Source organism: Ranitomeya variabilis, chromosome 8 (assembly GCF_051348905.1).
Source record: "Ranitomeya variabilis isolate aRanVar5 chromosome 8, aRanVar5.hap1, whole genome shotgun sequence".
Lineage (NCBI taxonomy): Eukaryota > Metazoa > Chordata > Amphibia > Anura > Dendrobatidae > Ranitomeya > Ranitomeya variabilis.
In genome coordinates, this window is record NC_135239.1 from 206,633,398 (window position 1) to 206,658,255 (window position 24,858).

Sequence of the window (24,858 nt, forward strand, 5' to 3'; positions counted from 1 at the left end):
AAAAAAACAATAGATACTCACCTCTCTTCCTCCAGTGATGCTCCGAGCTCCCGCTCATCTTCTGACAGCGGGCGCCGGGTGGTGACATCACCGCGCCAACTGTCAGTGTCGGTGACGTCAGACGCTGACAGGGGGGGTGATGGGAGAAGGAGCGCGCGCTCCTTCCTTCTTCAATGCGGTCACGTCACCTGTATCGGCTAAATGCCGATACAGCTGACCTTGCAGTGACGGGCGGGGGGCCCACTGCTGGCATCGGGGCCCCCCGTCTGCTCAGGGGCTCCATAACGGCCGGGCGGCAAAGCAGGGAGACCGATTCTCCCTGCTCTGCCGCAGAATGTAACTGTAGCGGCGCTTTGCGCCCCGATACAGTTACAGTAGCGTAGCTCCGGGTGGGCCCCTCTGATCTCCGGGCCCGGGGAGTTCGCACCCTCTGCCCCCCCGGTAGCCACACTACTGGCCTTAAGTGGTGGCAAATTAAAGGGAAATATGCAGAATAAATAATGAGAGGCATCAATAAGCGAAGATGGAGTCCGAATATGTTTGGCTTATATGTATCTATTCTGTATGACTGTATCACGCGGATCAGATGCTGACTGTGGCCAGATTTATCACTTCCCCTGCGAGGTGGCGCGGCCCCATTTTACGAATATGGAACTATTTCAGTGACACGGTGCTCGGACTGGCCCACAGGCCAGCAGGAGAATCCTCTGGTAGGCCGCTCCAGTGAAGCATTGCTGATGAGCAGCGCTATTACACTTGATTCACAATTTGTAGAAAAAGGTATAATGTAATCAATGTTAGTTGTGGGCCTCTGCCAACCCAGTCCGACACTGTATATGACCCAACTGTAACAGGACCGATGGGACAGGTCTGACATTGGGCGAAATCTCATCACTTTAAGGGCTCGTTCAGACATATTAAACGTCCGTAGGCAAAACTGCTAGCACGTACGTACAGCACGCCGACCAATGCAACTCAATGGGCCAGTGCATATGATTGTTATTACACACGGCTGACGGTCGTCGCATAAAAAAAAAATTCAGCGAGCGCTACTGTGATTCTGGATCAGATTCCCCCATTATAAGGCCGGGTTCACACGAGCGTACGCCAAATCATCCGTTTCCCGTTTCAGGGGAAAAAATTACTATTTTTCATCCGTGCTGTCGTCTGTTTTTTTGCATGCACAATTTAATAAATAATAAAGGAAAACTTTGTGTATAATTATTATTATTTATTTTTATAGCACTACTGATTCCATGGTGCTGTACATAAGAAGGGGTTACATACAAGTTACAGATATCACTTACAGTAAGCAAACTTCCAATAACAGACTGATAAAGAGGGGCGAGGACCCTGCCCTTGCGGAGTTACATTCTACAGGATGGTGGGGAAGGAGACAGTAGGTTGGGGGTTGCAGGAGCTCTGGTGTTGGTGAGGCGGTAGCTTCAGTAGTGATGAGGAGGCAGCGGGGTCAGTGCAGGCTGTAGGCTTTCCTGAAGAGATGAGTTTTCAGGTTCCGTCTGAAGGATCCGAATGTGGTTGATAGTCGGACGTGTTGGGGCAGAGAGTTCCAGAGGATGGGGGATATTCTGGAGAAGTCTTGGAGGTGGTTGGGTGAGGAGCGAATAAGTGTGGAGGAGAGAAGGAGGTCTTGGGAGGACCGGAGATTACGTGAGGGAAGATATCGGGAGATTAGTTCAGAGATATATGGAGGAGACAGGTTATGGATGGCTTTGTAGGTCAGTATTAGTAATTTGAACTGGATACGCTGAGGGAATGGGAGCCAGTGAAGAGATTTGCAGAGGGGGAAGCGGAGGAGTAGTGAGGAGAGAGATTAATTAGTCGGGCAGCAGAGTTAAGGATGGACTGGAGAGGTGCAAGGATGTTAGCAGGGAGGCCACAGAAAAGGATGTTGCAGTAGTCAAGGCGGGAGATGATGAGGGCATGCACAAGCATTTTAGTAGATTGAAGGTTGAGGAAAGGACGGATTCTGGAGATATTTTTGAGCTGGAGGCGACAGGAGGTGGAAAGAGCTTGGATGTGCGGTTTGAAGGACAGGGCAGAGTCTAAGGTTACTCCGAGGCAGCGGACTTCGGGTACGGGGGAAAGCATGGTGTCATTGATTGCGATAGATAGGTCAGGTAAGGAAGATCTATGAGATGGAGGAAAGATGATTTGTCCACATTGAGTTTGAGGAAGCGAGAGGAGAAGAAGGAGGATATGGCTGATAGACACTCCGGGATTCTGGACAGCAGAGAGGTGACGTCTGGGCCAGAGAGGTAGATCTAAGTGTCATAAGCATAAAGGTGGTACTGGAATCCATGGGACTTTATGAGTTGTCCCAGGCCAAGTGTATAGATTGAGAAGAGTAGGAGTCCTAGAACAGAGCCTTGGATGACTCCAACAGAGAGAGGGTGGGATGAGGAAGTAGTGTGGGAGTGGGAGACGCTGAGTGTGCGGTTGGAAAGGTACGAGGAGATCCAGGATAGGGCGAGGTCTTTGATGCCAAAGGAGGAGAGGATCTGTAGTAGGAGGCAGTGGTCAACTGTGTCGAAAGCAGAGGACAGGTCTAGAAGGAGGAGTACAGAGTAGTGTCCATTAGCTTTGGCGGTAAGTCGGTCGTTAGTGATTTTGGTCAGGGCTGTCTCAGTTGAGTGATGGGGGCGGAAACCAGATTGTAATAATTGTAATGTATCCATGGAAAACGCACAATGTATCCGCACGGGATCCATTTTTATGCGCCAATCGACTTATAATGGGTGAATCTGGTCCAGAATACGCAGGATGCGATTTTGTACAGTGTCATATATGGACGGCACCGGATGTTTGATACGTTTGTGTGAATGAGCCCCAAGGCACAATACAAGTCTATGGGGTCATATTACAACCCCGGGGTACAACAATCACACTGACGCAACTACAATCGGCCATTGTTCTCCTCCTTGTATTTCTCCTTTAATGTCCAGGATGAGCTGCGCTGCTCACATATACGGGGCACGCAGGAGTCATCGGCCGTCATAGCCTGTGCCGTGCGCCAGAGACATCAGCCCTGGACCTTATATTCCATTTGAACGTTTTATGACCGAGCTACAACTCTCATACTAACTCACTGCGCCATCTGCAGGGCTGTGTGTGTGCTTGGCCCAAGGGGCCCGACGCCAGTGATTGTCCCCATTTGGTGATAGCGTGTCACCACGATGTGTGATAGCATGTCACCACCATATGTGATAGCATGTCACCACCATGTGTGATAGCATGTCACCACCATGTGTGATAGCATGTCACCACCATGTGTGATAGCATGTCACCGCCATATGTGATAGCATGTCACCACCATGTGTGATAGCATGTCACCGCCATATGTGATAGCATGTCACCACCATATGTGATAGCATGTCACCGCCATGTGATAGCATGTCACCGCCATATGTGATAGCATGTCACCGCCATATGTGATAGCATGTCACCGCCATATGTGATAGCATGTCACCACGATGTGTGATAGCATGTCACCACCATATGTGATAGCATGTCACCACCATGTGTGATAGCATGTCACCGCCATATGTGATAGCATGTCACCGCCATATGTGATAGCATGTCACCACCATATGTGATAGCATGTCACCACCATGTGTGATAGCATGTCACCACCATGTGTGATAGCATGTCACCGCCATACGTGATAGCATGTCACCACGATGTGTGATAGCATGTCACCGCCATATATGATAGCATGTCACCACCATATGTGATAGCATGTCACCGCCATGTGATAGCATGTCACCGCCATATGTGGTAGCATGTCACCACCATGTGTGATAGCATGTCACCGCCATATGTGATAGCATGTCACCGCCATATGTGATAGCATGTCACCACGATGTGTGATAGCATGTCACCGCCATACGTGATAGCATGTCACCGTCATATGTGATAGCGTGTCACCACGATATGTGATAGCATGTCACCGCCATACGTGATAGCATGTCACCGCCATACGTGATAGCATGTAACCGCCATATGTGATAGCATGTCACCGCCATATGTGATAGCATGTCACCACCATGTGTGATAGCATGTCACCACCATGTGTGATAGCATGTCACCGCCATACGTGATAGCATGTCACCACGATGTGTGATAGCATGTCACCGCCATACGTGATAGCATGTCACCGCCATATGTGATAGCATGTCACCGCCATATGTGATAGCATGTCACCACCATACGTGATAGCATGTCACCACAATATGTGATAGCAAGTCACCGCCATATGTGATAGCATGTCACCGCCATGTGTGATAGCATGTCACCGCCATATGTGGTAGCATGTCACCGCCATATGTGATAGCATGTCACCACCATGTGTGATAGCATGTCACCGCCATACGTGATAGCATGTCACCACCATACGTGATAGCATGTCACCACAATATGTGATAGCAAGTCACCGCCATATGTGATAGCATGTCACCACCATGTGTGATAGCATGTCACCACCATACGTGATAGCATGTCACCACCATACGTGATAGCATGTAACCGCCATATGTGATAGCATGTCACCACCATGTATGATAGCATGTCACCGCCATGTGATAGCATGTCACCGCCATATGTGATAGCATGTCACCACCATGTGTGATAGCATGTCACCGCCATACGTGATAGCATGTCACCGCCATACGTGATAGCATGTCATCGCCATGTGATAGCATGTCACCGCCATGTGTGATAGCATGTCACCACAATATGTGATAGCATGTCACCACCATACGTGATAGCATGTCACCGCCATGTGATAGCATGTCACCGCCATACGTGATAGCATGTAACCGCCATATGTGATAGCATGTCACCACCATGTGTGATAGCATGTCACCGCCATACGTGATAGCATGTAACCGCCATATGTGATAGCATGTCACCACCATGTATGATAGCATGTCACCGCCATATGTGATAGCATGTCACCGCCATATGTGATAGCACGTCACCGCCATACGTGATAGCATGTCACCGCCATATGTGATAGCATGTCATCGCCATACGTGATAGCATGTCACCGCCATGTGATAGCATGTCACCGCCATACGTGATAGCATGTAACCGCCATATGTGATAGCATGTCACCACCATGTGTGATAGCATGTCACCGCCATACGTGATAGCATGTAACCGCCATATGTGATAGCATGTCACCACCATGTATGATAGCATGTCACCGCCATATGTGATAGCATGTCACCGCCATATGTGATGGCATGTCACCGCCATATGTGATAGCATGTCACCGCCATATGTGATAGCATGTCACCGCCATATGTGATAGCATGTCACCACCATGTGTGATAGCATGTCACCGCCATATGTGATAGCATGTCACCGCCATATGTGATAGCATGTCACCACCATGTGTGATAGCATGTCACCGCCATATGTGATAGCATGTCACCGCCATATGTGATAGCATGTCACCACCATGTGTGATAGCATGTCACCGCCATATGTGATAGCATGTCACCGCCATATGTGATAGCACGTCACCGCCATACGTGATAGCATGTCACCGCCATATGTGATAGCATGTCACCACCATGTGTGATAGCATGTCACCGCCATATGTGATAGCATGTCACCGCCATATGTGGTAGCATGTCACCGCCATACGTGATAGCATGTCACCGCCATACGTGATAGCATGTCACCGCCATACGTGATAGCATGTCACCGCCATATGTGATAGCATGTCACCGCTATGTGTGATAGCTTGCACTAATGCAACTTCTGTCTGTGATGGGCAGAGCCAAAATCCAATCCGGGAGCAGCCGATCCTCCAGGGTGTTTCCTGGTGACTGCGTTATAATGGCTGACAATATAAAGACTTACTTGTGAGCAGAAGAGCGGAGGAGAATGGAAGAATATTGCCAGATATGATATTTGTTACATGGACATGGCAGGGAGGCGAGATGTCTATTTTTTATGAAAGTGAATTCAGATACAGTACAGACCAAAAGTTTGGACACACCTTCTCATTTAAAGATTTTTCTGTATTTTCATGACTATGAAAATTGTACATTCACTCTGAAGGCATCAAAACTATGAATTAACCCCTTCACCCCCAAGGGTGGTTTGCACGTTAATGACCGGGCCAATTTTTACAATTCTGACCACTGTCCCTTTATGAGGCTATAACTCTGGAACGCTTTGACGGATCTTGGTGATTCTGACATTGTTTTCTCGTGACATATTGTACTTCATGTTAGTGGTAAAATTTTTTCGATATAACTTGCGTTTATTTGTGAAAAAAATGAAAATTTGGCGAAAATTTTGAAAATTTTGCAATTTTCCAACTTTGAATTTTTATGCCCTTAAATCACAGACATATGTCACGCAAAATACTTAATAAGTAACATTTCCCACATGTCTACTTTACATCAGTACAATTTTGGAACCAAAATTTTTTTTTGTGACGGAGTTATAAGGGTTAAAAGTTGACCAGCAATTTCTCATTTTTACAACACCATTTTTTTTTAGGGACCACATCTCATTTGAAGTCATTTTGAGGGGTCTATATGATAGAAAATACTCAAGTGTGACACCATTCTAAAAACTGCACCCCTCAAGGTGCTCAAAACCACATTCAAGAAGTTTATTAACCCTTCAGGTGTTTCACAGGAATTTTTGGAATGTTTAAATAAAAATGAACATTTAACTTTTTTTCACACACAATTTATTTCAGCTCCAATTTGTTTTATTTTACCAAGGGTAACAGGAGAAAATGGACCCCCAAAGTTGTTGTACAATTTGTCCTGAGTACGCTGATACCCCATATGTGGGTGTAAACCATTGTTTGGGCGCATGGCAGAGCTTGGAAGGGAAGGAGCGCCATTTGACTTTTCAATGCAAAATTGACTGGAATTGAGATGGGACGCCATGTTGCGTTTGGAGAGCCCCTGATGTGCCTAAACATTGAAACTCCCTACAAGTGACACCATTTTGGAAAGTAGACCCCCTAAGGAACTTATCTAGATGTGTGGTGAGCACTTTGACCCACCAAGTGCTTCACAGAAGTTTATAATGCAGAGCCGTAAAAATAAAAAATCATATTTTTTCACAAAAATGATCTTTTCGCCCCCAATTTTTTATTTTCCCAAGGGTAAGAGAAGAAATTGGACCCCAAAAAATGTTGTGCAATTTGTCCTGAGTACGATGATACCCCATATGTGGGTGTAAACCATTGTTTGGGCGCATGGCAGAGCTTGGAAGGGAAGGAGCGCCATTTGACTTTTCAATGCAAAATTGACTGGAATTGAGATGGGACGCCATGTTGCGTTTGGAGAGCCCCTGATGTGCCTAAACATTGAAACTCCCTACAAGTGACACCATTTTGGAAAGTAGACCCCCTAAGGAACTTATCTAGATGTGTGGTGAGCACTTTGACCCACCAAGTGCTTCACAGAAGTTTATAATGCAGAGCCGTAAAAATAAAAAATCATATTTTTTCACAAAAATGATCTTTTTGCCCCCAATTTTTTATTTTCCCAAGGGTAAGAGAAGAAATTGGACCCCAAAAAATGTTGTGCAATTTGTCCTGAGTACGATGATACCCCATATGTGGGTGTAAACCATTGTTTGGGCGCATGGCAGAGCTTGGAAGGGAAGGAGCGCCATTTGACTTTTCAATGCAAAATTGACTGGAATTGAGATGGGACGCCATGTTGCGTTTGGAGAGCCCCTGATGTGCCTAAACATTGAAACTCCCTACAAGTGACACCATTTTGGAAAGTAGACCCCCTAAGGAACTTATCTAGATGTGTTTTGAGAGCTTTGAACCCCCAAGTGTTTCACTACAGATTATAACGCAGAGCCGTGAAAATAATTTTTATTTTTTTTCTCAAAAATGATTTTTTAGCACCCAGCTTTGTATTTTTACAAGGGTAACAGAATAAATTGGACCCCAAAATTTGTTTTCCAATTTGTCCTGAGTACGCTGATACCCCATATGTGGGGGGGAACCACTGTTTGGGCGCATGACAGAGCTCGGAAGGGAAGGAGCGCCATTTGGAATGCAGACTTAAATGGATTGGTCAGCAGCCGTCACGTTGCATTTGCAGAGCCCCTGATGTACCCAAACAGTACAAACCCCCCACAAGTGACCCCATATTGGAAACTAGACCTCCCAAGGAACTTATCTAGATGTGTTTTGAGAACTTTGAACCCCCAAGTGTTTCACTAAAGTTTATAGCGCAAAGCCGTGAAAATAAAAATTCTTTTTTTTCTTCACAAAAATGATTTTTTAGCCCCCAGTTTTGTATTTTCACAAGGGTAACAGGATAAATTAGACCCCAAAAGTTGTTGTCCAATTTGTCCTGAGTACGCTGATACCCCATATGTGGGGGGGAACCACTGTTTGGGTGCATGACAGAGCTCGGAAGGGAAGGAGCGCCATTTGGAATGCAGCCTTAAATGGATTGGTCTGCAGGCGTCACGTTGCATTTGCAGAGCCCCTGATGTACCCAAACAGTACAAACCCCCCACAAGTGACCCCATATTGGAAACTAGACCTCCCAAGGAACTTATCTAGATGTGTTGTGAGAACTTTGAACCCCCAAGTGTTTCACTACAGTTTATAACGCAGAGCCGTGAAAATAAAACATCTTTTTTTTCCCACAAAAATGATTTTTAGCCCCCCAAATTTTTATTTTCCTAAGGATAACAAGAGAACTTGGACCCCAGAAGTTGTTGTTCTATTTGTCCCGAGTACGCTGATAACACATATGTTGGGGTAAACCCCTTTTTGGGCGCACGGGAGAGCTCGGAAGGGAAGGAGCACTGTTTTACTTTTTCAACGCAGAATTGGCTGGAATTGAGATTGGACGCCATGTCGCGCTTGGAGAGCCCCTGATGTGCCGGGACAGTGGAAACTCCCCAATTCTACCTGAAACCCTAATCCAAACACACCCCTAACCCTAATCCCAACGGTAACCCTAACCACACCCCTAGCCCTGACACACCCATAATTCTAATCCCAACCCTAATCCAAACGTAAATGTAATCCAAACCCTAACCCTAACTTTAGCCCCAACCCTAACTTTACCTCCAACCCTAGCCCTAACCCTAAACCTACCCCTAACCCTAAACGTGACTGAAATACGTGGCACTGAAATACGTGGCACTGAAATACGTGGCACTGAAATACGTGGCACTGAAATACGTGATACGTGGCACTCAAATACGTGGCACTGAAACACGTGGCACTGAAATACGTGATACGTGGCACTGAAATACGTGGCACTGAAATACGTGGCACTGAAATACGTGGCACTTAAATACGTGGCACTTAAATACGTGGCACTGAAATATGTGATACGGGGCACTTAAATACGTGGCACTGAAATACGTGGCACTGAAATACGTGGCACTGAAATACGTGGCACTGAAATACGTGGTACTAAAATATGTGGCACTGAAATACGTGATACGTGGCACTGAAATACGTGATACGTGGCACTGAAATACGTGATACGTGGCACTGAAATACGTGGCACTGAAATACGTGGCACTTAAATACGTGGCACTGAAATATGTGATACGTGGCACTTAAACACGTGGCACTGAAACACGTGGCACTGAAATACGTGGCACTGAAATACGTGGCACTGAAATACGTGGCACTGAAATACGTGCAACTGAAATACGTGGTACTAAAATATGTGGCACTGAAATACGTGATACGTGGCACTGAAATACGTGATACGTGGCACTGAAATACGTGATACGTGGCACTGAAATACGTGGCACTGAAATACGTGCAACTGAAATACGTGGTACTAAAATATGTGGCACTGAAATACGTGATACGTGGCACTGAAATACGTGATACGTGGCACTGAAATACGTGATACGTGGCACTGAAATACGTGGCACTGAAACACGTGGCACTGAAATACGTGGCACTGAAATACGTGGCACTGAAATACGTGGCACTGAAATACGTGGCACTGAAATACGTGGCACTATGACTGTCAGAAAATGTTCATTAAACGGTTAGGGGTGAGGTTAGGGGTAGAGTTAGGGTTAGGGTTTGGATCCCTTTATCACCTTGATGGTGGTGGGTGGCTTTTCAGTGTGTTTTCTGTTTTTTTTCGATAAAAATGCATGCGTTTTTAACGCAAACGCATGTGCTTAAAAACGCAAGAAAATACTGCAGGTTGTATTTCTGAAAATGAACGCATGCAGAAAAAAACCGCATGCGTTTGAAAACGCGACCAAACGCGTACAAAAAAACCGCATGCGTTTTCAATGTTAAATATAGGGAAAAAACGCATGCGTTTTTTTGTGCAAAAAACGCTGCAGACAAAAACGCAAGTGTGAAACCAGCGACGCTTTTTATAGCAAAAAAGTTTTTGCGTCTCCACATTTTGAGACCTATAATTTTTCCACATTTTGCTCCACAGAGTCATGTGAGGTCTTGTTTTTTGCGGGACGAGTTGACGTTTTTATTGGTAACATTTTCGGACACGTGACCGTTTTTGATCGCTTTTTATTCCGATTTTTGTGAGGCAGAATGACCAAAAACCAGCTATTCATGAATTTCTTTTGGGAGAGGCGTTTATACCGTTCCGCGTTTGGTAAAATTGATAAAGCATTTTTATTCGTCGGGTCAGTATGATTACAGCGATATCTCATTTATATCATTTTTTTATGTTTTGGCGCTTTTATACGATAAAAACTAAAATATAGAAAAAATAATTATTTTGGTATCGCTTTATTATCAGGACTATAACTTTTTTATTTTTTTGCTGATGATGCTGTATGGCGGCTTGTTTTTTGCGGGACAAGATGACGTTTTCAGTGGTACCATGGTTATTTATATCAGTCTTTTTGATCGCGTGTTATTCCACTTTTTGTTCGGCGGTATGGTAATAAAGCGTTGTTTTTTGCCTCGTTTTTTTTTTTTTTTTCTTACGGTGTTTACTGAAGGGGTTAACTAGTGGGGCAGTTTTATAGGTTGGGTCGTTACGGACGCGGCGATACTAAATATGTGTACTTTTATTGTTTTGTTTTTTTTATTTAGATAAAGAAATGTATTTATGGGAATAATATATTTTTTTTTTATTATTTATTTAGGAATTTTTTTTTTTTTTTTTTTTTTACACATGTGGAAAAAATTTTTTTTACTTTTTTACTTTGTCCCAGGGGGGACATCACAGATCATTGATCTGGCAGTGTGCACAGCACTCTGCCAGATCGACGATCTGCTGTGCAGGGCTGCAGGCTTACCAAGTGTCTGCTCTGAGCAGACACTCGGTAAGCCACCTCCTTCCCTGCAGGATCCGGATGCCGCGGCCATCTTGGATCCGGGACCTGCAGCCAGGAAGGAGGTAGGAGACCCTCGCAGCAACGCGATCACATCGCGTTGCTCCGGGGGTCTCAGGGAAGCCCGCAGGGAGCCCCCTCCCTGCGCGATGCTTCCCTATACCGCCGGTACACTGCGATCATGTTTGATCGCGGTGTCCCGGGGGTTAATGTGCCGGGGGCGGTCCGTGACCGCTCCTGGCACATAGTGCCGGATGTCAGCTGCGATATGCAGCTGACACCCGGCCGCGATCGGCCGCGCTCCCCCCGTGAGCGCCGCTGATCGGTGATGACGTACTATCCCGTCGGCGGTCATATGGGCCCACCCCACCTCGACGGGATAGTACGTCTGATGTCAGGAAGGGGTTAATACATGTGGAATTATATACTTAACAAAAAAGTGTGAAACAACTGAAATTATGTCTTATATTCTAGGTTCTTCAAAGTAGCCACCTTTTGCTTTGATGACTGCTTTGCACACTCTTGGCATTCTCTTGATGAGCTTCAAGAGGTAGTCACTGGGAATGGTCTTCCAACAATCTTGAAGGAGTTCCCAGAGATGCTTAGCACTTGTTGGCCCTTTTACCTTCACTCTGCGGTCCAGCTCACCCCAAACCATCTCGATTGGGTTCAGGTCTGGTGACTGTGGAGGCCAGGTCATCTGCGTAGCACCCATCACTCTCCTTCTTGGTCAAATAGCCCTTACACAGCCTGGAGGTGTGTTTGGGGTCATTGTCCTGTTGAAAAATAAATGATGGTCCAACTAAACGCAAACCGGATGGAATAGCATGCTGCTGCAAGATGCTGTGGTAGCCATGCTGGTTCAGTATGTCTTAAATTTTGAATAAATCCCCAACAGTGTCACCAGCAAAGCCCCCCCACACCATCACACCTCCTCCTCCATGCTTCACGGGGGGAACCAGGCATGTAGAGTCCATCCGTTCACCTTTTCTGCGTCGCACAAAGACACGGTGGTTGGAACCAAAGATCTCAAATTTGGACTCATCAGACCAAAGCACAGATTTCCACTGGTCTAATGTCCATTCCTTGTGTTCTTTAGCCCAAACAAGTCTCTTCTGCTTGTTGCCTGTCCTTAGCAGTGGTTTCCTAGCAGCTATTTTACCATGAAGGCCTGCTGCACAAAGTCTCCTCTTAACAGTTTTTGTAGAGATGTGTCTGCTGCTAGAACTCTGTGTGGCATTGACCTGGTCTCTAATCTGAGCTGCTGCTAACCTGCGATTTCTGAGACTGGTGACTCGGATAAACTTATCCTCAGAAGCAGAGGTGACTCTTGGTCTTCCTTTCCTGGGGCGGTCCTCATGTGAGACAGTTTCTTTGTAGCGCTTGATGGTTTTTGCCACTGCACTTGGGGACACTTTCAAAGTTTTCCCAATTTTTCGGACTGACTGACCTTCATTTCTTAAAGTAATGATGGCCACTCGTTTTTCTTAGCTGCTTTTTTCTTGCCATAATATAAATTCTAACAGTCTATTCAGTAGGACTATCAGCTGTGTATCCACCAGACTTCTGCACAACACAACTGATGGTCCCAACCCCATTTATAAGGCAAGAAATCCCACTTATTAAACCTGACAGGGCACACCTGTGAAGTGAAAACCATTCCCGGTGACTACCGCTTGAAGCTCATCAAGAGAATGCCAAGAGTGTGCAAAGCAGTCATCAGAGCAAAAGGTGGCTACTTTGAAGAACAGAAATATAACCAAGAACTAATTTTAAACAATATCTTTATTTTAACAGTAGGATAACTAAACCAACACAACCCCTTAAAAGACCCTTCTATTAAGACAGGGTTACTCAGTATGTATACACATGGGCAGAGGGGTAGGGTATCTATATAAATACTGGCACCTATGTGTCCCTGTATTGTCCCCTACCTATTTGCGGAGGTTGGCACCCTCTTGAACGCAATGTGGCGCCCCCGCTCCTCGACGACTAACCCTCAATGCCCTTATGAATCCCTAGTGCACCGTAATTGAAAATACCTAACGGCTGCCCACACCTAGGGTCCACACCTAAAAACACATACCAACTGAAATTTTCACCAAAACACCACAATGTCCAAAAGTATGCCGTAAAAGAGGTTGATTATATACGGCACCATGAACAACCTATTCTAAGCCTCCTTCACCGGCTATTATGCCCTTATGCGTCCCTCTCCGCACTGCCCTGCCTGACAGCGGAGGTTGGCACCCTCTTGGTCGCAAAATGGCGCCCCCGCTCCTCGGCGGCTGTCCCTTGGATGCCCTTAATAGGTCCCTACAGATAGTTGAGTCCCCCTAGGGAAGTGTGCCTATGGGGCTATATTAGTGGGCTATGCTCTAAGCACAAGGTAGTTGTAATATCAAAAGGCACATTGAAGGAGACCTAGGATCCATATATACCAGCTATACTATTATTTTATCCACACAAAACCAAAATTTAACAGTGTTCTCTATGTACCAGAAATACATGTATATATCAATGGCATTGCTATATCAGATTATATATGGTGAAAAGATCAAAACATTAAATAATTAAAAATCTGGTGCACTTATCTGTGCCCGGATCTCGCCTCTACGCGTTTCCCCCCCATGATATGGTTCCTCAGGAGGCACATGGGAAAAAGAACCGTGTGTTACCACATCGGTGATATGCTGTGCCCGGTTGTAGGTGCAGGGATAACACTGATACAGACTAGCTTATATAGCTTCTACCACTCCCACCCACCTTCCGGCGTGGAGGGAGTTAATCAAAAACTTACGAACATGTGGGTTCAAGCGCTAATCATAGCGCACATATCCAATGGAAGCCCCAGTCCATAATTTCATACTGCACATTGCGGTCGCCATTACTCCTCCATTATTTCCGGCGTGCCTGTACAGCGCATGCGCCGTTTTCGGACCCTAGAGGTCCATCTTACCCCTTCAAGCGGCGCAGGCGCTCACTAAAGCGTCCATTTTCTTATGGCACACATAGCGGCCGCCATCATTCCTATACTGGTCTCAGGCGTGCCCGCAGTGCGCATGCGCCACTTTCGGGCTCTAGAGGTCTATCCACTCCTTAGTATAGCGCTGGTGCTAGCAGGAATCTCCATTTTCTTGTGGTACACATAATAGTTATTACGACTTATACCAGCATTACCACTATGGGCCCCATAGGAGGGATCCAAGGCACCGCATAGATGTAGACACAAATTAACAAGGTAGACACATATTTACATGTAATCTCTAATATGTGCTATAACCTCATATTCATATCGCTATTAAGCAGTCATATCTCAAATCAAGTACCAGTTTGTCTACAGACAAGACATGCTTATCAGGGAGCGGTACCTAAAGCACCAGATCCCCCGATCTAGAATATTATCTGAATATACTCTGCTAAACAGACCACCTCACACAATATTCAGAAACTTTTTATAATCATGGCTGTATAGTCCCATATAATAAAGGGAGCAGCTAAATCCCACACCTACATTTATCTTATCCTTCAACCCATCACTGGCAAAGACTTAAAGTTACATTCTTCAGTAACCATCTATTATTATATATTGTGAACCATCTAATAGATCCACACAGCCTCTACAATCATGTCAGGGAAACGGGGAAGCTCAGATCTGTGTAAACAGTTCACACGAAGCACCTATAGGTTAGACGTTCATTAAGTCCCTTAGGGGCGACTGACTCCATTCTAAATATCCACTGGGTCTCTTTTTGTAGGATGACCCAGTGGATATTTAGAAGTCATATTCTAGATCGGGGGATCTGGTGCTTTAGGTACCGCTCCCTGATAAGCATGTCTTGTCTGTAGACAAACTGGTACTTGATTTGAGATATGACTGCTTAATAGCGATATGAATATGAGGTTATAGCACATATTAGAGATTACATGTAAATATGTGTCTACCTTGTTAATTTGTGTCTACATCTATGCGGTGCCTTGGATCCCTCCTATGGGGCCCATAGTGGTAATGCTGGTATAAGTCGTAATAACTATTATGTGTACCACAAGAAAATGGAGATTCCTGCTAGCACCAGCGCTATACTAAGGAGTGGATAGACCTCTAGAGCCCGAAAGTGGCGCATGCGCACTGCGGGCACGCCTGAGACCAGTATAGGAATGATGGCGGCCGCTATGTGTGCCATAAGAAAATGGACGCTTTAGTGAGCGCCTGCGCCGCTTGAAGGGGTAAGATGGACCTCTAGGGTCCGAAAACGGCGCATGCGCTGTACAGGCACGCCGGAAATAATGGAGGAGTAATGGCGACCGCAATGTGCAGTATGAAATTATGGACTGGGGCTTCCATTGGATATGTGCGCTATGATTAGCGCTTGAACCCACATGTTCGTAAGTTTTTGATTAACTCCCTCCACGCCGGAAGGTGGGTGGGAGTGGTAGAAGCTATATAAGCTAGTCTGTATCAGTGTTATCCCTGCACCTACAACCGGGCACAGCATATCACCGATGTGGTAACACACGGTTCTTTTTCCCATGTGCCTCCTGAGGAACCATATCATGGGGGGGAAACGCGTAGAGGCGAGATCCGGGCACAGATAAGTGCACCAGATTTTTAATTATTTAATGTTTTGATCTTTTCACCATATATAATCTGATATAGCAATGCCATTGATATATACATGTATTTCTGGTACATAGAGAACACTGTTAAATTTTGGTTTTGTGTGGATAAAATAATAGTATAGCTGGTATATATGGATCCTAGGTCTCCTTCAATGTGCCTTTTGATATTACAACTACCTTGTGCTTAGAGCATAGCCCACTAATATAGCCCCATAGGCACACTTCCCTAGGGGGACTCAACTATCTGTAGGGACCTATTAAGGGCATCCAAGGGACAGCCGCCGAGGAGCGGGGGCGCCATTTTGCGACCAAGAGGGTGCCAACCTCCGCTGTCAGGCAGGGCAGTGCGGAGAGGGACGCATAAGGGCATAATAGCCGGTGAAGGAGGCTTAGAATAGGTTGTTCATGGTGCCGTATATAATCAACCTCTTTTACGGCATACTTTTGGACATTGTGGTGTTTTGGTGAAAATTTCAGTTGGTATGTGTTTTTAGGTGTGGACCCTAGGTGTGGGCAGCCGTTAGGTATTTTCAATTACGGTGCACTAGGGATTCATAAGGGCATTGAGGGTTAGTCGTCGAGGAGCGGGGGCGCCACATTGCGTTCAAGAGGGTGCCAACCTCCGCAAATAGGTAGGGGACAATACAGGGACACATAGGTGCCAGTATTTATATAGATACCCTACCCCTCTGCCCATGTGTATACATACTGAGTAACCCTGTCTTAATAGAAGGGTCTTTTAAGGGGTTGTGTTGGTTTAGTTATCCTACTGTTAAAATAAAGATATTGTTTAAAATTAGTTCTTGGTTATATTTCTGTTAAATACTAATTTGGGGTTAATACCTTATTAATTTTTACTACTTTGAAGAACCTAGAATATAAGACATATTTTCAGTTGTTTCACACTTTTTTGTTAAGTATATAATTCCACATGTGTTAATTCATAGTTTTGATGCCTTCAGTGTGAGTGTACAATTTTCATAGTCATGAAAATACAGAAAAATCTTTAAATGAGAAGGTGTGTCCAAACTTTTGGTCTGTACTGTATATTAATTCCTTTATATGTTTTATGATTCAATATTTTGCACTAATCCATTTTTTAAGAATAGCTATTTGTTTCAACCCCCTGTGAAAAAAATAAAATAAAAAATAAGGAAAGAATGTTGGCTTCCTGCAGCCACCACTAGGTGGAGCTAGCTGTACACTGTTTTTGTGTTGTATTTGAATGTGAAAGGTGTATGCAGTGAGCGCCCTCTAGAGATGGATTTGGTGCTCTGCATCAGAATAATGTAGCTCTGGCGCACTCTCAAGATATTCATCATTTCAGGGTTTTTTTAAAGGCACTGTACTTATAAATCAGATATAAAAATCAGAGAACTAAACAGAAAAAAAAACTTTATAAAAAAAAAAGGCACAAATCGTTTGATGATTTTGTGGCAAATCTAAATGTCATTAATTTGAAGTCGTTCATGGCAAAAACTGTCAGAAATGTGATGATGAAAGGAGTCCGTAGTGTCATGTATATCAGCACCTTTTAAATGGTATCAAAAGGAAAGACAAGCTAACTGCAGCAGGAGCCTCTCCCCACTCTATCTGCAGTAGGGAAATATTGGCAAGCCATACCGTTGTGTCAAGTGGGCATGGTTATTGCTACAGGTGCTTCTCAGAAGATTATAATATCATCAAAAAGTTAATTTATTTGAGTTCTTAAATGCAAAATGTGAAACTCCTATATTATATAGAGTCATTACACACAGAGTGATCTATTTCATGTGTTTATTTCTGTTAATGTTGATGATTATGGCTTACAGCCAATGAAAACCCAAAAGTCATTATCTCAGTAAATTAGAATAATAAACAAAAACACCAACAAAGGCTTCCTAAGGCCATGTGCACACGTTCAGTATTTTTCGCGTTTTTTTCGCGTTTTTTCGCTATAAAAACGTGATAAAAACGCGAAAAAAACGCTTACATATGCCTCCTATTATTTTAAGTGTATTCCGCATTTTTTGTGCAAATGTTGCCTTTTTTTCCGCGAAAAAATCGCATCGCGGGAAAAAAAGCAACATGTTCATTAAAATGCGGAATTGCAGGGGATTCCGCACACCTAGGGGTCCATTGATCTGCTTACTTCCCGCACGGGGCTGTGCACACAATGCGGGAAGTAAGCAGATTATGTGCGGTTGGTACCCAGGGTGGAGGAGAGGAGACTCTCCTCCACGCACTGGGCACCATATAAGTGGTCAAAAAATAAGAATTAAAATAAAAAACAGTCCTATACTCACCTTCGATGTCTTCCCGCCTCCACTGCATGCTGCCGTTCGGTTCCTGTAGCTGGTGTGCGGCGAAAGACCTGCCGATGACGTCACTGTCCTGTGATTGGTCGTGAGCGGTCATGTGACCGCTCACGTGACCGTGACGTCACGGAAGGTCCTGTGCGCACAGACCAGCTATAGGAAGAGGAACGGACGTCGCTGAGATCGTCTGGGTGAGTATAAGGATTTTTTTATTTTTTTTATTATTTTTAAACATTCTATCTTTTACTATAGATGCGGCATAAGCTGCATCTATAGTAAAAAGTTGGTCACACTTGTCAAACGCTATGTTTGACAAGTGTGACCAACCTGTCAGTCAGTTTTCCAAGCGATGCTACAGATCGCTTGGAAAACTTTAGCATTCTGCAAGCTAATTACGCTTGCAGAATGCTAAAAAAAACGCGAAAAAAACGGAAAAAAAACGCAAAAAAAAAATGCGGATTTCTTGCAGAAAATTTCCGGTTTTCTTCAGGAAATTTCTGCAAGAAATCCTGAACGTGTGCACATACCCTAAGTGTTTATAATCATGGAGAAGACTGCTGACTGACAGATGTCCAGAAGGCGTCACTGACACACTCCACAAGGAGGGGAAGCCACAAAAGGTCATTGCTAAAGAAGCCGGCTGTTCACACAGTGCTGTATCCAAGCAGATTAATGGAAAGTGGAAGGTAAATGTTTGGTAGAAAAAGGTGCACAAGCAACCGGGATAACCGCAGCCTGGAAAGGATTCACATTTTGTATTGAAGAACTGAAATAAATTAACTTTTTGATGATATTCTAATTTTGTGAGAAACACTTGTATCTTCCAGCCAGTGATGGAACTGAACCAAATAACCCCTGTGGTCTCTGTAGGATTTCTACAAGACTGACGAGAAAATGCAAAAAACTGGAAAATGATATTTCTGCTTTACGTTAAACATTTCCCTTCTAGGTCCTTAATGGAGAACCAGAAACAGATCCCAAACAGAAGGGATTTAGAAAGTTTTCTTCCAGTTAATTCTGCAAAACCATTTTGAAGCCAATGAGGGATTTCTTCCTCTTGGAAGGTGGTGGACACCGCTGAGGAACCTTATGATGCCCCTAAATGTGACTTTCCATGCTGTACAGTATTTGGAGGCGTTATTTACAATTTACAATGTGTCCTCATATTCCACAAAAAGTCTGTGAAAGTCAACCTTGATATTCCGAGGAGTGAGGAGGACACACAACTGCACAACATTGGTCTATGGTGATAGATCGGGTCCTAACTTTACCTTCAGAAGATCGTGCATTCATGTTGCTCATGCTTCACCCATCAGTCTGGCTTTACACGTCCCGTTTTGGGCAACTACCAAATAACTGATCATCAACGTTGTACTTTTTCAGAAGGATCCCAGTAATGGTTACTGGTCCAATAGTTTCCTTCCATGTGGGCAAGGTTTGATAGACCCTCAGGAATGGACTGCACCCTCCTTGTCTCAATAAGAGTCTTTCTTCACTTCTGTCGGATTTCCAACCATTTTATGGCTCACGATTTTCCCAAGCCACAGGTTCACTGCCCCCTTATTGTGCAGACAAGACTCGATTTGGGAAAATCTCTGATGGTTGACAGTGAAGAACTGGACAACAAGATCCAATATATGGAATTTACCTTCATTGTTAATGAATCGGCTGCTAAATCTCTCTCTCCCCGGGCAGGTTTTCTCATGTCGGAAAAATGTAAATTCGGTGATGCCCCGATGCCTTGGTCTTGGTGCACAGACAAAGTGTAGGATTCCACCACCAATATTGGGCACCGGACACTTTTTCCGCTGATCTCATAAGATGCAAAAAACCTTAAAATGAGAATAAATATATGTTTCATCAGTCTCCTGGAGCGCCACCACAGGCAAAATGAAGAATGACACAGTCCTCATTGACATCAATGGCTTGTCCATGCAATTTCTGGGTCCTCCAGGTTTAGGGACGCTCTTTGTAGTAGCTCTCCGCTCGGACTAATTAATAATTGCTTGTTATATAGGTAGAGATAGTAAGAGGAGCTCATCTTAAGGTCCCAGGAAAATGTAAACTGGGAGCCGGTCCATGGTGGGCTTCATAAATCGGTGCTTTCTGTCGATCTCCGTGGCTCCAGCGCCTGATGTTGATATATCTCTGCACAGCTGGACTGGATGCCATGTTGTGAGCTACCACTCAGTGGTTTCCGGAAACTGGTGAGATTGCAAAACACAGTCACCAACTGCCATGCCGGATATATTTTGCAAGCTGGTCTGCACGTTCCCCCATACTTTACATCTGTGCCGGAGAATTGTGCTCAGTCTTGAGGAAGTCTGGCGCTCCTGAAGAGATGGAGGAACAGACATAATGATGAAGTGGTCTTCAGCGCCCTAGACTTTGGGTGAATGTCATGAAAACAGGGGTATGTGCGGCGGCCGAGGTGTGGGACTATGTCTGACAATGACCAATCAGACCTTGATGATGGTCATATATTAAAGAAAACCTGTGATTGGCTCTTATCGGTCAACATGGGACATTAAGAACCCCAGGGGGCCGAGCAAAAAAAAAAAAACTACTGACCTTAATTGGTTCTATCAAATCACCTTAGGTAAACTTAGCCGACCATTTTGGGGCTGTCCAGGCTTGAGAATGAATTTTTAAACACTGAAATGTGTAATGCTTCATTCTTCCTGTGGGGGTGCTGCAGCCTTTCCTTATACCTATAAGAGACCCTTCTAGCGCCGCCACAGCAAATATGAAGCATTACACATTTCTGAGGGACGGCGGATCATTGGGTGCTTCAGACTTTATGGCAACCCTTTAGATAGTGTTATTTGTTGGTATGAAGGCTGATCATCAGAAATAAGGTCACTGACATTATACCAAGAAGGGGCCAGGAAGGGGCACTGGATGGCAGACATTATTACTGGAAGGTGCATAGGATGGGGGACATTATTACTGGAACGGGCACAGCATGGGGACATTATTACCGCAAGGGGCCCAAGATGGGGGCATTATTACCAGAAGGGGCCCAGGATGGGGGACATTATTACTGGATGGGGCCAAGGATGGTGGACATTACTACTGGATGTGGCACAGGATTTGGGACATTATTACTGGAAGGGGGATAGGATGGGGACACTATTACTGGAAAGGGGATAGGATGAGGGACATTATTACTGGAAAGGGGATAGGATGGGGACATTATTACTGGAAAGGGGATAGTATGGGGACATTATTACTGGAAAGGGCACAGGTTGAGGGTCATTATTACTGGAAGGGGGATAGGATGGGGACATTATTACTGGAAGGGGCCCAGGGTGGGGACACTATTACTGGAAGGGGGATAGGATGGGGACATTATTACTGGAAAGGGGATAGGATGGGGACATTATTACTGGAAAGGGGATAGGATGGGGACATTATTACTGGAAAGGGCACAGGATGAGGGACATTATTACTGGAAGGGGGATAGGATGGGGACATTATTACTGGAAGGGGCCCAGGGTGGGGACATTATTACTGGAAGGGGGATAGGATGGGGACATTATTACTGGAAAGGGCACAAGATGGGGGACATTATTACTGGAAGGAGTCCACGAAGTTGGCCATTATTACCTGAAGGGTCCAAGGATGGGAACATTATTACATTATGGAGGGACCAACATATAGGTGGGGGCTCAGGTTCAAATTTTGCATTGGGACCGATCAGACTCTCGTTACGCCTCTGGAGGTCACCCCTGTGAATAGCAGTTATAGAGTTATTTTATTGCACAAATATTCTCCCCACTGGGACCTCGACTGATCTCCAGAAGAGGTCGCTTATGGAAGATTGTGACCATGGAAAACTGAATGGACGCACATGTGCCCTGTTGCTTGTATGGAGGTGCAGGACCCCATTACCGTCATCAGTGCCGTAGACTATGAATAGAGGGGGGCACATGCACAACTTCTTTAACTCCTCCTGGCCACAGTCTTTAGGCCATAGGAGAGCAGGAACCATAAGTCCCCTGTTCTTTTGTCGGTTGTGACCCAATATATACTTGACAACAACTCTAAAAGTGCTGAAAGCTGACAGCAAAATCCAGTTTTAACTAAACTTCCAGTTTTGGGTGTGATTTCCCTTTAGCTCTTTTTGAGACGACACCCGGCGGCCTTGTATCGTCCATTACATGGCCACTAGGTATTGCTGCATATGTTTGATAGGAGTCAGATCTGTGTCGACGATGATGCAACAATTTAATTCAATGGGATCAGCCCAATTTACAGGTAGCAAAAACCAACAAATCTTCCTGATTTCTTCACACTCAGCAACACCAAGCAGCCAAAATGTAGAAATGTATTTGCTTCGTCTCTCTCTTTCCACCACTGGCAGAACATGCTTGTCCTGGCAGCACCTAGAGAGGGAACGTGACCATCCATGTGAAGGCAGCTACTTAATGAAACCACCGCTATTCATGGATTTTATGAGCGTGATCGGCTGCAGAAATCAAATATGCTTACAATTACATCTTGTGAATTTGACAGCATTTACCGAGAGACGCCGACCAGAAATGGCTATTAATATCCAGAAGCTTCAATATTACTTTATGTCCGCACACCCCGGACCGCGCTGATGGCTGGGATTTTGCTTTTTCACGAAATAAAGAGCTTAGAAAAACAAACTACGGTACGGCCTATGGGGAATTGGGAATATTTTAGGTTTGAAAAAAAAAAAAATTACGGGTTATTGGTGTGGACGAAACAATGGAGAATGACACCTTTAGTTCTATTGGGCTGCACTCAGACGGCCGTCAGTTGTCAGAAAGTATTAATATTCTGTAGTTCTATATGTAAAACATTAGGGCTCATTCACACACCCGATGTGTGACATTGATCAGAGCTTGATCAGATTACGATCCGAGTGTCATCCATTTTTCTCATGTCTGTTTTTGGAACCAACCTTGATGAATCTATTAAAAATAGTGGATCGAACGCAGATAAGATACCATTTGTGCCTAATCCGAATTTTATTCCTTTTTTACTGCTTCGAGGGATTCTCCAGCTTTGGGGTTCAAGTCCGCAGTAACTCTGTGTGACTGCAGACTTGTGAGTCCTGACAGCGTGTACAGTGCACTGTATCAGGATTCTCCAGTGCCGGCGCCAGTAACAGCGGGTGCGTTACCGCAAGTATACATGGTCACATGCCGACTAGACGTATGCAGCCTCGTTTAATACAAGTGAATGAAGCAAAACTGGACACATCTAGTCGGAATGTGGCCAGTTGTGTGCAAATCACATATTTCCACTCCCAGTGGCACCAGAAAATCCTGACAGTGCACACTGTGCACGTAGAGTAACTGCAGACTTGAGCCCCAACTCTGGGCAACCCCTTTAATAGCTGGGGAGAAGCTTGGATAAATTTAGGCAAAAATGCACCTTATTTTAGACTAGCTGACCCATTGCAGTATATTACCGCAGATTGGTTACACAGGCAGACCGCACTTCCCATGCGCATAGAACAATCGGTAATATAATCATCATGCGCACAGGCTGTCGCTGTTCTTGTTAACACAAAATGATGTGCTGCCATGAACGATTATTTTTTACAAGCAAAATTAAAAATCATTTCACCCAACGAACAAGTATGTTGCATGCTGCTTGTTCAACAGGTGATTGGCAGCTGCACGATTATTGGGAATAGTAAAGCTTGTTCCTAGTTCATAGTAAAGCTTGTTCCCAATAATCGGCCAGTGTAAATGCACCCAACCTGCCCATAAGCTTTCTTCACACAGTTTTGTGTTGCAGTTTTTTTGCTCGAGGTGAGGAACCATCCATCTTGTTATCGAGGAGAGGGACCAACCAGCTTGTTATCAAGGAGAGGGACCATCAAGCTTGCTATCGAGGAGAAAGACCACCCAGCTTGTTATTGAGAAGAGAGGCCATCCAGCTTGTTATTGAGTAAAGGGACCATCCAGCTTGTTATCGGTGAAAGGGACCATCCAGCTTATTATCGGTGAAAGGGACCATCCAGCTTGTTATCAAAGAAAGGGACCATCCAGATTGTTATGGAGGAGATAGATCATCCAGATTCTTTCTGAGGAGAAGAACCATCCAGCTTGTTACTGAGGAGAGGGACCATCCAGCCTGTTATCGAGGAGAAGGACCATCCAGCTTGTTATGGAGGAGAGGGACCGTCCAGCTAATTATGGAGGAGGGGGACTATCCAACTTGTTATGGAGGAGAGGGACTATCCAACTTATCGAGAAGCTGTACCATCCATATTGTTATGGAGGAGAGGGATCATCCATATTGTTATGGAGGAGAGGGACCATCCAGCTTGTTATGGAGGAGAGGGACTATCCAACTTGTTATCGAGAAGATGGACCATCCATATTGTTATCGAGGAGAAGAACCATTTAGCTTGTTATGAAGGAAAGGGACCATCCAACTTGTTATCAAGGAGAAGGACTATTGGACTTGTTATGCAGGAGAGGACAATCCAACTTATTACCAAGGAGCGGCACCATCCAGCTTGTTATGGAGCACAGGTACCATCCAGCTTATTATCCAGAAGACCATTCAGATTGTTATCGAGGAGATGGACCATCCAGCTTGTTACTGAGGAGAAAGACCCTACAGCTTG

General features: G+C 44.9%; 1 pseudogene; it reads right to left on the reverse strand.

Moving 5' to 3' along the window:
• Positions 1 to 19,167: 19,167 nt before the first annotated feature.
• LOC143788853 (uncharacterized) lies at positions 19,168 to 22,142 on the reverse strand (annotated as a pseudogene).
• Positions 22,143 to 24,858: the final 2,716 nt, after the last annotated feature.